General features: G+C 37.0%; 1 protein-coding gene across 1 annotated transcript in view; it reads right to left on the bottom strand.

Annotated features, from left to right (window-relative positions):
• TKTL2 (transketolase like 2) overlaps nt 1-14,659 on the bottom strand; it is a 33,488-nt gene that overhangs the window by 17,826 nt on the left and 1,003 nt on the right.

Below are 14,659 nucleotides of genomic sequence, written 5' to 3'. Positions count from 1 at the left end.
ATAATAACGCCCTCTGCACTCCTATATTCATAGCAGCAGTATTTACAATAGCCAGGATCTGGAAATGACCCAGATGCCCAACAACAGGTGAGTGGCTGAAAAAACTGTGGTACAACTATACAATGGAATGCTTTGCAGCTATTAGAAGAAATGAACTCACAAAATTTGCTTTTGCATAGATGAATTTGGAGGCTTTTATGTTGAGTGAAATAAGTCAGAAGGAAAGGGATAAACACAGAATAGTCTCATTTATCTGTGGGATTTAATAATAGCACCCAGAGGCAATAAAGATGAGGGTTGGAAGGACCAGCCCATGATAACAAGCTTATCACATAGAGTGGTAAGTGCAGTTAGAGAAATAACTACACTAACATCTAACATGACAACAATAAGAGAGAAATACAGTGTCTGTCTTGAATACATGCAGGGGGAAGGGGGATGTAGGGATGGGAGGGAGGACAATGATGCCTGGAAATTTACACTGATAAAGGGGGTGTGTGTGCCTTTTATGGCTGAAACCCAGTTACTAACATGTTTGCAACCATGGTGCTTAAATAGAGATGTTAATAATAAAAAAATTAATTAATTATAAAAGGGAATAAGCCTTGAATACTGCCAGGTATCGAAAGCCAAAGTAAATAAAATAAAATTAAAAATAATTAAAACAATTTTTGATATTTACTTTATAGTCAGCTTCTTTGCTGTATTGGCACATTGTTTATAGGAGCTTTTTTGGACACTTTAAGGTATTCTATGTATATTATCATGCCATATGCAAATAGTGGTAATTTAAGGACTTCAGATTTGTATCTTTTTTAATTGCTTGTCTTGCCTGACTACTATAGCCAGGGCTTCTAACATTATACTGAATAAAAATGGAAACATTAAAAAAAATGGAGTCCAAATGAAGCCCAGAACACAATTCTTCTGGTGCTTTTAAAGTGGGGGAAGATGTATTTCAGCAGATAAATAAATACATTGACACAATAGTAATTTATGGTTACAATCCTGAGGTTATTTTAACTTTGATGATGGAGTAAGCCCTATCATCTATCTTGACTGATTAGGTTACTCAGATTTTATAGTTTCAAGTGTTAACTCCCCAGGAAATATACATTGCTGGTCATAAACTCAGGATGCCCACAAAGGTTATCATGGAACTTGTCACAACAGTCAGCAACACAGAGGTTCTCAGCAAAACTTTAACAGGAGGGGTTATCAACAAATAGTTATTTTTTTAGACTGGGGTATCCATTTCTGAACTCAATTAAGCAAGTTCCTTAACTTCAGAAGGTAGCCTCTATCTCTGAGCCAGACTAGTTAAGGGAATTCCTATAATTAAACAAGCAAGTTATAGCAGAAGCAAATGCAGTTATCAGTCAAGCAAGAAAGAAAGCAATAACACAAATAATTTGTGATTAGCAGGCATTTTAATTCAAGATAAACTGAGGGGAAGTAGCTTTTGTAAAAAAAAAAAAAAAAAGCCCACCAAAACCTTATAACTATGGATCAGCAATAATGAGCTGAGCCAAAGTTTCACACATGCTTGAGTATGAGGGAAACTATAGGAAGAGAGATACTTAGTATGGCCCTATAGTCTGGCTGGCTAGCTCCCTACCAATGCATATAACAACTTCTTGTTCTTAGCTCTTACTCTTGTAAAAATTTGTTTTGAACAAACCTTCAGGATTCCTTTCTATTCTCTTTTCTAATTCTTTTTTTTTTAAAAGAAACTTTAATGGCTGATTAGTTGATTGGTTTTTGGGCCACACCAGGCAGCGCTCAGGAGCCACTCCTGGCTTGTTCACTCAGAAATCACCCCCAGCAGGCTGGGATATGGGATGCCGGGAAGAGAACCAGGTCCCTCTGGGTCTGCCGCATGCAAGGCAAACAGCCTACCTCTGTGTTATCTTTCTGGCCCCCTTTCTATTTTCTAGTTGAATACTGCTCATTTAATATATCTAGTAAGATCTAAATTTACTCAGTTGAACTTAATTTCTTGACAATAAGTATTTGAAGTATACAGCTACTCTAAGTGGAAGATTTATTTATTTATTTGTTTATTTTAGTTTTGGGAGGTTGGAGGGTAACAAAGGGCCAAAAGCAACAAAACAGGATAATTGATCCATATAACTGAGTTGGAGGTGGTTTAAAATGAGAGACACTGGGAGGCCTTGGGACCTAGGAGGGGCAAGTGAGTACACTGGTGATGGATGTAATGTGAAACCATCGTTAACATTATTGTAAATAATAGTATTGCAATAAAAAGTTTAAAAACAAATAAAATAATAAAATAAAAACTTATATTCAAAATATTAAAAAGAATGTGATAAAACAAAGGAGTAAAATTTTACTTTGAAAAAATATATAAATATATTAAAGTACGATTGTTAAAATATGATGTGAGAGTGAAAGAGAACTTTCTAATACTATGCTGGGTTCTGCTATGTCAGCAAATAATCTAAGGAAGCAATCATAGGAAGCAATAATCTAAGGAAGCAAATAATCATCAGGAAGATTGGTAACATAACACGTAACCTTTTAACTGAGAAGAAAGTTAGAGTGAGTTATTATTACATAACTTTGATCATCTTAAATAACTTCCCCTTAAAGCTAAATACACTGCTGAAAACGTCAATAATAAGGAAGTACTAGGGAATGCACAGTAAACAAAGGTATGACTGTTCTACACATTTAGTTTTGTCTTCTTCATCAATAACAGTTAAAGAGATTAGATCTTCTCAAAGAGAAAAAAGACCTTAAATATATATATATATATATATATATATATTATATGTTATATATACATATGTTTATAGAAAGAGATATTTTAAAGCAATTTTTAACTGGCTTCAGAGCTCCTGCCTCCAATACATTTTTTGGTAAATATATATTTTAGGGTGGCTGAATTTTATTGCCCCTACAATGACAATTTCTGGAAAATGTATCAAAATGGTTATATTAGGTCTCAATAAATGAACCTAGAGGTATAATCAAATAGAAGAGTGGTTTTATTGACATGCAAATGACTAAAGTTGGGAATGGAGTTTACTAACATAAGCTGGAGAATAGCTTCACACAGAGAGTAGGGATGAGTTTTATAGCCAACAGAGAGAGGGGGTGGGGGAGAGAGAGCAATGTAATCACTTATGTATATTGTAATCATTTTTCAGAAAATTCCTGCATACTTAGGATGGAGAATGATGAGCATGCACAATTGAAGAACATACAATAATCACAAGTCACAAGAGCAGAAAATGAAGGTGACACATCATAGGATAATAGAACAAGGTGGCTTCTCTGAGAGAGACTTTCATATTTTCCCAAGCTAAATGCCTCAGAGAGTCTTTCTGGGTTTTGGAAAAGAAACACCATTATTTCCTCCCTCTGCTTAGAATCTGCCTCACAGCATACTGTTAGTCAACCCTCAGGCTCTCGGGTACCTCCATGTCATAGCTAGGATGGCATAATAACTTCCACCGGGTTCATGTATTCCCAGAGCAAGTCTTATACCTGGATGTTAAAGAGTATGGTTAAAATTGTTAGGCAACTGAAGGTTTAAGCTTAAGGTTGTAAACCCAGGGTTTTATAAGAAAATATTACTTACCACCAAGATACACTGCATTTTCATATTAATTAGACAGTCCTTGAGGTTCCAAGGTTTTCTTCTTTTTTTTTTTTTTTAATTTCTCTATGTTGAGGTTAAATCTTAATTTCTTTTTTGTTTTGGTTTGTTTTTGGGAGGCACCTACTGGTGCTCCAGGCTTACACTTGATAATATTCTCAGGGATCACTCCTGGAAGCATTCAGGATGCTATGATTCCATTTGCATTGGCTGCATGCAAGGTAAGCAATCTACCCACTGTGCACTGCTCTGGCTCCTAAAGCTTAATTTCTAAAGTAGCAATCTTCTGGCGACAATTCAGACAGTCCCAGTAATATAACCACTTGCTAATTTCCCTATTACAAAGATAAATCATTGTCTACCTTCCTGTATTTATGCAAGCATGCTTCCATTATTTTTAAAAAAAGAAATACTAAAGATGTCCAGAGGGAGAAAAATGATTACTTTTTCTTTTCTGGTTTTGCAGCAACACCTGGCCATGCTCAGGGTGTGCTCTTGGCACTGTGGTTAGGGCTCATTCCTGAAATTTCTCAAGTTTCTGAATCTTAGCTAGCTGTACATAAGGCAAATACTCTTGTGCTAACTCTCTGTCCCATTTCCATTGTACTTATGACAAGATACAATTTACCAAGTTCTGGTAGATAAAAATCATATTCATTCTGAATAGTCCATTTAGAACGATGTGGAAAAATCTTAAATTCTTGCAATTTTCAAGTGTCCAGTTTTTTCATAATCACCGCAATTTTATCTTCAGTTCCAGGATAACTTTGCACTCTGGAGTACTTGTCAAAGACTTTTTTTTCCCCTAGACTCCTCTGAAAAGGACATTAGAACAACTCTAATGGATAAAGTCCATAGAATGCTCACACTTAAAGATATTTGAACAACTGGCATGGAACTCTGTTCAATTTTTTGACAGTTTCTTAAATACCTAGGTACCAAGTAGATTTGATTCAAATTCATTTCTCTTTCTTTCTTTAAAGAAAGTAATAATTAATTTTCCTTTAACCACCCCAGGAAAAAGATTTTTTCTTAGAATTTTGATTTCCAAGAAGCTTGTCTTTCAGATATTAAGAGGTTTAAATTACAATTAATTATACTCAATTGCCCACTTAAACAAAGTAGCAAAAAACTTAAAATTGCAAATAAAATTTAGCTGACTGAAAGCCAAAACTAGGTTTACTGGAAGCCAGAGTGAAGATACAGAGTGAAGCCAGTACAGAAGGTTGGGCGATTGCCTTGCACTCTACTGTTGGGACCTGGGTTCTGAACAAGGAGGGATGCCATTTTGTAAAGGCATCATGGTGTAAGCCACACGCTAGGTTTCCTTAAGCCTATTTCTATTAACACTATCCCAAACTACCAGGCTATACCTGGGAGCCTATCAGGGAAGGTCACAAGGGAGCAGTAGGAAGGTACCCCTGACTAATAGCCAATCATTTTAAAGATCATCAGAAAGTTAGAAACTCCTTAAATCCTCTGCATGATCTTGGGTGGGGTTCATCTCCTTCTAAAGATGGCCTTGGCAGGTTATTTTGGGGGCTATTGGCAGACTGATTAAAGTGTTCAGCTTTACTTCAGTTGTGCAATCTTGTCCTTCGACTCTGGACTTTAACACTGCTGACTTGGGTTCAATTGTTGGCATCCCATTTAGTCCCCCAAGTCTGCCAGGAATGTTTTCTGAGTGCAGAGCCAGGAGTAACCCCGAAGTGCAACTAAGTGTTGCCTATCACCCCCCCCAAACAAAACAAAACAAAAAACCTATATTTACTTAAAGATCGGTGATGATAAAGCTAAGAGAAAATAATTGGTTCATGTTCCAAGAATTAAACAATTTACAATATTAAACAATTTTTCTACTCTTTATGATAATCTCTTATAGCAAAAGAAAGTTAAAATATGGTTTTCCTCAAATATACCATAAATGTCAACATTTTAATTTTAAGATCTTTAAAACAATTCAACTTGAAACAAGTTTTTCTTTCCCTAAAACACAAACCTCAAACCTTCTATACACCTCTTTACATTTATTATACCCTCTAATTTTTCTTTATTTTATTTCCCAAACATCCAGCTTCACGTCAAAACAGAATTTATTTCTTTTCCTCAGAGATATTCCCATCCATTATCTTTTTGACTTTAAATATTATAATATTCTTCATTGATTTAAATCCTTAGTTTTAAAAGTAGTCAATCAGATCCTATTACTAGATTTATAACTATATATTCCCAAGTGATCTGAAAAACAGCTTACGATACCAACAAAGCAGTCATTACTACTCAAGTTATGATATCAATTTTATCAATTTGGTTTCTGAATTTAGTTGAACTAAAATCATTATTATGCATGAAATATTTCATTATTTGTTCTTATTAAGTAACTCAAAGAATTTAAGTTATCAACAATCTCAAATCAAAATATCCCTAGATATTTCTAACATTTAAGTTTGTTTTTTGTTTTTTGTTTTTTTTTTTTTTTACTTTCAAGCAAGAATTTATTTGGAAATTACACTGGTATAAGAACAAGCAATTCAGTTTGCCTCCATAGTGGTCAAAAACCTTGCAAGATCAAATGAGTAATTTTCTCTGTTTAGATAAAATAAGTTAGGGCCAGAGACATAGTTCAAAGAACTTGGTACATGCTTAAGATGCAGAAGGTGAAAATTTGATACTAAGTACAACCTGATTTGCTAAGAATCACTAGGAGTCATCACCCCTAGTTTCAAGAGTACATCCCTTGCCAGCAGTATATTGTGCCCCCACCCCCAATCAAGATAACACATGGAAATGATGATTGATAACTAGAGGTATGATAAAAATGTTTGTATCCTAGTTTGATTTGCCTGCATATTTTAAACCAAACCACTAAATTTCAAATTAGTTTTTATTCCAAAATTATCTCAGACCTTAAGTATTTTGGGCCAGATTTTCTAACAATTTCATGCAGAAGGACATACAAATATAAATTAAAACATAAAAAAAGAAGTTTCTATGTTTGTTCTGAAATTTTAGATAACAGTAAAAACAATGATACTTGAAAAGTTACTGTAAGAAATATCTTTTATTTAAGTTCCGTATTTCTGTACCTCTGACTCAAGATGTTTTGTGTTGCAGAAATCGTACCTTCATTTGTAAGAAAAAGACAGTCCTTTTCCATGATCAATTTTTAAAATAAAAACTATAGCTAGTCAGTCGATTTTGACATGAAGGCATCAAATCCAGCTCTTGTTAAGGAAGAAAAATAATGTAATTTAATCAGATGACTTTCTATTCATAAAAGTCACAAATGACAGATCTTAGTCACACAGAAGATAGATTTCTTATATTACTTCTTATAGAATATACCGGTTTTTCCAAAAGTAAAACATCCTCCGAAAATAAGACCTACTTAAAGATTTTTTTCTGGGTGAAATATTAGGCATCTCCCCCAAAATGAGGCACCCCTTACCTCAGAATGAAAATTAATTTACCGTAGCAACCAGTGTTGCTAGGGCTACCTCGACTGGCGACTGTAGGATTCATAGTTTTTCTGGTTTGTATTGACAACTACAATACTACTGCACCATATACAGGTAATACATTTCTTTTCTTTTCTTTTTTTCTTTTTTTTTCTTTTCTTTTCTTTTTTTCTTTTGGTCTTTGGGTGACACCTGTCAGTGCTCAGGGTTACTCTTGGCTCTGCGCTTAGAAATCATTCCTGGCAGGCTCAGGGGATGCCGTGAATCAAAATGGAATCTGTCCTCGGTTGGCTGAGTGCAAGGCAAATGCTCTACCGCTGTGTTATCACTCAAGCCCCATCCTTTATTTTCATTTAACATTACATGTGTGTGGTATTCTCCTTCATGGAAAAATAAAACATCCCCTGAAAATAAAACCTAGTGCATCTTTGGGAGCAAAAATTAATATATGGCACTGTCTTATTTTCAGGGAAATTGGGTAGAACCTATAAATAAGAGAGTTCTTTGTAACCACTGAAACTTTAGATTTAATCTGATCCCAGATGTCATATCATTTTTCTAGACATTATATGGTTTTTCTCTTTCTTTTTTGTTCGGGGACCACACTTGGCATGCTCAGGGCTTAGTAATGGTTAGCCTTCAGGAATCACTCTTGGGAACCATATGGAATGCTGGAGCTCAAGCCCAGGTTAGTCACATGCAAGGCACACATATTATCCACTGTACTATCTTTCTGACTCTGTCATGGTTTTCTTACATTTTTTCTTAATTCTTTTACTCAATTTAATCATTACTTAGTAAGAAACTTTGAAGACTCTATTTTGTTCATAATTCCATAACTATATAAATTTTCCAACTCTTTTGTGATCCAATAAATCAATTTTTATTGTTGTTTATCTAACAGTTTCAAAGTTCACTCACTACAAGACAGACTGAAGAAAAGAATCAACATATTAACCATTTAAGCTAAGCTTTTCATCTCAGGGAATCAGACTATCAGACCTGTGATATATGTTGCTTTTGGTTTTCTTTTTATAACAGCAGCAGCAACAACAACAAAGGACAGAGATTAGATACCACAGGACATAAAAATAAAATACAAACATGAAAAGAAAAAACTTTCCAAACTTAAAGTCATCACAGCACATGACACATAACAAACAAAGCACATCACACAAATAATGTACCCAGCAGGCCTCCCCAATAGGCAAGGAGGTCATTGGGTACACAGAATTGTTACTCTTCTAGCTAAGGGACACCTGGGTCTCTAAAACTGCTAGATTGCCCTAGCAATGATTCAGCGTGTCTGCTTGTTAAAAGTTAATTCAGATCTGAACTTTTTGGTCTCCACTCCAGACTCTAACCTGTCGCCAACCTTTCTGAGTTCTCACAAGGTGGTAGGTCTCCTTTCAATCAGAATTTTCCATTCTCAGCACACTTCTTTCCTGGGGAATAACAGCCATAATTGGCCACACAGAGAGATGAATCTTTTCACAGTTCCTGATGAGAGTCACAACCATTCATATTTCTAGAGAGTCTTCATTGCATTGCCCAAATCCACAAAGAAATGGGACCCAATTGGAAGGAGTAGAATTTTTTGCATGAAAGTGTAAATCACCCATGAGACTGATTTAAGGAGGGAGCCTGAGTCAGCAAGAATAGAGACACTCCAGTGCAAAGAGTTTCTGAAAGACCATGGGCTTATTACCAAACATCCTGTTCTGAGGGCCACTCTCCTCAGAAGAGTCCATTCCTTTCTGATTTCACCAAATTGGAACCAAGGCCAATCGAATGAGAGAAAATGGTGACAAGTCAAGAAAGCTTTACTGGCAACTAGGTTGGAAGATGGTGAACTCGTGTGCTTAAATCAACCATTTTGTCTGTGTGGTCACTAGAAAAGGCTTTTATAGAAAAAGGAGGAGGTGGAGGAGGAGGAGGAAGAAGGAAGGGTGAAATGAACAATAAAATCTCCTTCTGGGCTAATCCCCTGATGCACACTCCATCTTATCCATAAACCCAAACAAAGAAATAATTAGATTTTGGGGGGGAAATGATAAATTGAGAAAAATTTGTCCTCATTTCTGGACTTTAGGTCAAGGCCAGTTATCCTTGCTAGTTATTCATCCCTTGCCAGTTTAAAAAGTCTAACCTTTATGGAAAGCGATATGGAGATTCTTTCAAAAGCTGGAAGTTGAGCTCCCATACAATCCAGCTATACCACTCCTAGGGTTATACCCAAGGAACACAAAAATACAATACAAAAATCTCTTGCTCACACCTATATTCATTACAGTGCTGTTTACAATAGCCAGACTCTGGAAACAGCCTAGATGTCCCTCAATAAATAAATGGCTAAAGAAACTGTGGTATATATATATATATATATATATATATATATATATATATATATATATATATATATATATACAATGGGATATTATGCAGCCGTCAGAAGAGATGAAGTCATAAAATTTTCCTATAATGGATGTATATCGAATATATTATGCTAAGTGAAATAAGTCAGAGGGAGAGAGATAAATACAGAATGGTCTCACTCATCTATGGGTTTTGAGAAAAATAAAAACATTTGTGTAATGATTCTCAGAGACAAAATAAGGAGGACTAGAAGGTTCAGTTCATGACATTAAGCTCTCCACAGAAAGTGATGGGTACAGTCACAGAAATAATTACACTGAGAACCATCAGAACAAAATGTGACTGAATGTGGGAAGTAGAAAGCCTGTGTAGAGTACAGGCCGGTGTGGGGTGGGGAGGAGGGACACTTGGGACATTGGCGATGGGAATGTTGCACTGGTAGAGAGTCTTTTATATATATATATCTGAACTATAATAAAAAAGGGAAAAAAGTTAGAATACAAAAAAAAATATTTGACAGGGGTCAGAGTGACAGTACATCGGGTGTAGTGCTTGCCTTGCATGCAACTGACCTGGATACAAGCCCTGCTGTTCTGTTTGGTCCCTCAAGCACCTCCAGGAGTCATTCCTGAGTATAGAGCATGAGTAAGCCTTGACACTGACAGATGTATCCCTCCTTCCAAAATAAGAAAAAAAATAATATAACTGAAAAATTTATATTATAACCAAAAACAAACAAACAAAACCAAAACTAAAAACAAAGAAAAGGAAAATCAAGAGCATTTTACAAAGTGGGTGGAAGTTGGGTGGGTGGGTAATGTTAAGGAAAATTTGTCAAGAGAAGAAATATTGAATGATCTCTCTCATATGGAATTTATAAGAAAATCAAGCAAGAGGATAGAAAATGCCCTTTGAAAACAAATCTTTTGTCTCTAACAACAGAATTGAGTTTACCAAGAGTAATGGAAAGTAGAGGCAGGCTGTAAGAATTTTATAACTGTCAGTGGAAAGATCGGGACATTGTGGTGGTGGATATAGTGTGCTAATATTGTAACCCTAATCTAAACCTTATGGACTGAGATTGCTTAGTGGGATGATAAAGGGCTGATAATACTTCTAGGTTTAATATTTGGGTTTGATTTTCAGTTCTTTGTGACCTTTGAACACTGCAGAGTATACCCTCAATTTGCCCCAGATAGAAGCAGGGAAAAGCTTTAAGCATAGAACTGGGTGTGGCCCTAAACCAAAAGGATCAAAACTAAAAAAAACCAAACAAACTACTTCAACTATTTATATTCATGACTTGTATTGCTTTTAGCTTTTGGGGCATATTCATTGATGCTCAGGGCTTACTTGATACTGAGTTCAGGGGACCATATGGAATGAAGGTCAGCACTTCATGAAGGTTAATAGCATGCAAGGCAAGTGACATGTACTTTGTACTCTCTCTCTCTAGCACACTACAACACAGCCTTTTTTCTGTTGTTGTTTTTGGGCTCCTGGCTTTTGGGTCATATTCAGTGACACACCTAGCTACGTGCTCCAAAATCACTCCTGGTTTGGGAGACCATATGGGACACTGGGGAATCAAACCACAGTCAGTCCTAGGCTAGCGTGGGCAAGACAGATGCCTTACCGCTTGCGACACAGCTCTGACCCCAACATTTATATTCTTAAAAAAAACAACAACAACAAAAAACAAAATCATGGGGCCGGCATGGTGGCACTAGGGGTAAGGTGTCTGCCTTGCCAGCGCTAGCCTAGGACGGACCACGGTTCGATCCCCCGGTATCCCATATGGTCCCTCAAGCCAGGAGTGACTTCTGAGCGCATAGCCAGGAGTAACCCCTGAGCATCACCAAAAACCAAAACAAAAAAAACAAAACACAAAAAAAACCACCAAAAATACAAAATCTAAAATATCTAGACTTATAATATTAATGTAGAAAAATAAGTAATCATTTAACGATTATTTTGTTTATGTAGCTTACTCAAGTTTCTATTGCTTTCTGTGAGTTTTGTTATATTTTTTTCTAAGAAGTTAAATTTTCTGAATTAAAATTTTCTCAACTTAATTTTCATTTTCTTTAAATTAAAAAAAAATTAAGTGGGAAAAAGAGATCGGATAGCAAGTAAGATGCTCCCCTTGCATGCAGCAGAGATGGGTATGTTCCTCAGCATCCCATAGAGTCCTGTGAACCTGTTAGAAATGAGGATTCTTGCGTGCATAGCTAGGAGTAACCCCCTGAACACCACCAGGTTTGCCCCACATCACTCAGGAATCACTCCTGGCAGACTTGGGGGACCATATGGGATACTGGGGATCTAACCCAGGTTGGCCATATGGAAGACAAATGCTGTGCTATTGCTCTGTCTTCCATTTTTATTTATTTATTTATTTATTTATTTATTTATTTATTTATTTATTTATTTATTTTTTACTCTTTAAGAAAAATTAGAATCCTGAAACAATAGAGATGAAGTCCAGGAGGACCAGTCAATAGTATGAAGCTTGCCAAAAATAGCAGAGTTGTGCAGTTAGGATAGAGAAGGGTCCCCCTTTAACAACGATAATTGGAAATGATTATATGGATAAGAACAGGGTGCGGAATGTGATAGTTATATGAATGATACCCCATTCAGTAACATTTTGCAAACCACAATACCTAAAAGTAAATAAAGAAAGCAAAAGAGAAAGATAGACAGACAGACATAGACAAAGATAGACACAGACAGTGACAGAGACAGAGAGACATAGAGACACAGAAAAGAAAAATATTTGCCCTAAAGGCTGTCAGACAGGAGAGCAGAAAGAAAACTGGGGACATTGATGGTGAGAAACTTGTAACTGGTGAAGGGAATTGTATATTGCATGACTAAAACTCAATCATGAACAACTTTGTAGCTGTGGAAAAAAATATTATGAACAATTCTGTAAACATGGTGTTTAAATAAAGTAATTGGTGGCAGCTATTCCAAAGTTATTGTTATATGAATTTAAAGATACCACAATATTTATTCTTTATTTCTCTTCAGCACTTCCTTCCTTTCCTTCCTCCCTCCCTCCCTTCCTTCCTCCCTCCCCCTTCCTTCCTTCATTCCTCCCTTCCTCCCTCCCTCCCTTCCTTCCCCCCTCCCCCTTCCTTCCTTCATTCCTCCCTTCCTTCCTTCCTCCCTCCCTTACTCCCTCCCTTCCTCCCTCTCTCCCTTCCTTCCTCCCTCCCTCCCTCTCTTCCTTCCTTCCTCCCTCTCTCCCTTCCTTCCTCCCTCCCTCCCTTCCTTCCTTCCTTCCTTCCTTCCTTCCTTCCTTCCTTCCTCCCTCCCTCCCTTCCTTCCTTCGTTCCTCCATTCCTTCCTTCCTTCCTCCCTCCCTTCCTCCCTTCCTTCCTTCCTCCCTTCCTTCCTCCTTTCCTTCCTTCCTCCCTTTCTCCCTTTCTCCCTTCCTTCCTCCCTCTTCCTTCCTTCCTTCCTTCCTTCCTTCCTTCCTTCCTTCCTTCCTTCCTTCCTCTTCCTTCCTTCCTTCCTTCCTCTTCCTTCCTTCCTTCCTCTTCCTTCCTTCCTTCCTTCCTTCCTTCCTTCCTTCCTTCCTTCCTTCCTTCCTTCCTTCCTTCCTTCCTTCCTTCCTTCCTTCCTTCCTTCTTCCTTCCTTCCATTTCTTGTAATATCTGAGACCATTTTCAGTTTTGTTATTCCACTTTTTTTTTTGTTTTAGTTTTTTGGGCCACACCTCGTGACACTCAGGGCTTACTCCTGGCTATGCACTCAGAAATTGCTCCTGGCTTGGGGGACCATATGGGACGCTGAGATTAGAACCACTGTCCATCCTAAATCAGCTGTGAGCAAGGCAAAGGCCCTACCTCTGTGCTATTGCTCCGGCCCCTCCAAGTCTTTTTTTTTTTTTTCCTGTTTTAATCCTATTAAATGATATGTATACTATTTTTATTCTTCTGGTTATCACTCTCAAAATACATATTGTACCCACATCTAATGCTAATAAATATCTATTATACATGGTACATGCTCAAACATATTGCCTTTGTATATTTGAGATTAGGTGGCTATCACGCGGTATTGTTGAAAACTAACTCCTTGCTGTTAACTCAGAGATCACCCCTCCTGAATCAAGCGGTCTTATGGAGTGCCAGGGATTAAACGTAAGTGGACCTTGTGCAAGGAAAATACTCTTCCCGCTGCAGTATACCCCCAGCCCTGCTTTTGTATATCTATTAAAGCACATAAGGTTTTCTAACAATGTTTCTAAATTATTCACAACTGTCACTAGATGATAAGGATAGGAGTGAAATGTCAGAGTCAGGTGGAGGAGAAAATTTATCCTTCTTATTACATTGATGCATGTATACATTAAATTATGACCAAATATTAGTGATCAGTGTTATTTTTACTTTTACTTCATGCAATTTATTTGTACATTTACTATAGTGTATTTTGAATATGGTGACTCGACCCTACTCAATATTATCTGGGGTTGAATTGGAGTAGGAAAAATATAGTCTCCCTTTATTATTATTCCTTTTTTTGTTGTTGTTATTGTTATTGTTATTATTATTGGGGGGGGGGCACATCCAGCAGTGCTCAGGGTAAAGTTACCTTTGGCTCTGTGCTCAGAAATCACTCTTGGTGGGCTTGGGGATCATATGGGATGCCGGGAATCGAACCCAGGTCGGTTCCTGGTGAGTCCTGGGTCAGCTGCCAACAAAGGCAAACACCCTACCTGCTGTTCTATTGCTTCATCCCCAAAGCCTCTCTTTAGATAAAACTTTAGGAATCCACATCCGGTAGTGCTGGGAGCTGGATTCAACCACTGCTCTGAGGTTTCTATGAGGGGCCTCTTAGCAGCAGGGGCTGAAAACTCATGGCTCCTGCAGCAAGTCATGTGCTCTAGCCCTTCCAGTCATATCCCTGGCTTATTTATTTATTTATTTATTTATTTATTTATTTATTTATTTATTTATTTATTTATTTATTGGTATTTGGGTCATACTGGCAGCGCGCAGGCGTTACTCCTGGCTCTATGCTCAGAAATCGTGCCTGGCAGGCTCAGGGGACCATACGGGATGTCAGGATTTGAACCATCGACCTTCTGCATACAAGGCAAACGCCTTACCTCCATGCTATCTCTCCGGCACCTTATTTTTTATATTTTAAATAAACTTTTATTTTTTTAATTCAAACTAAATTT

This window comes from Suncus etruscus, chromosome 3 (assembly GCF_024139225.1).
Source record: "Suncus etruscus isolate mSunEtr1 chromosome 3, mSunEtr1.pri.cur, whole genome shotgun sequence".
Classification (NCBI taxonomy): domain Eukaryota; kingdom Metazoa; phylum Chordata; class Mammalia; order Eulipotyphla; family Soricidae; genus Suncus; species Suncus etruscus.
The sequence above is the reverse complement of the archived record's forward strand: the minus strand, read 5'-3'. Positions and strand labels throughout refer to the sequence as shown.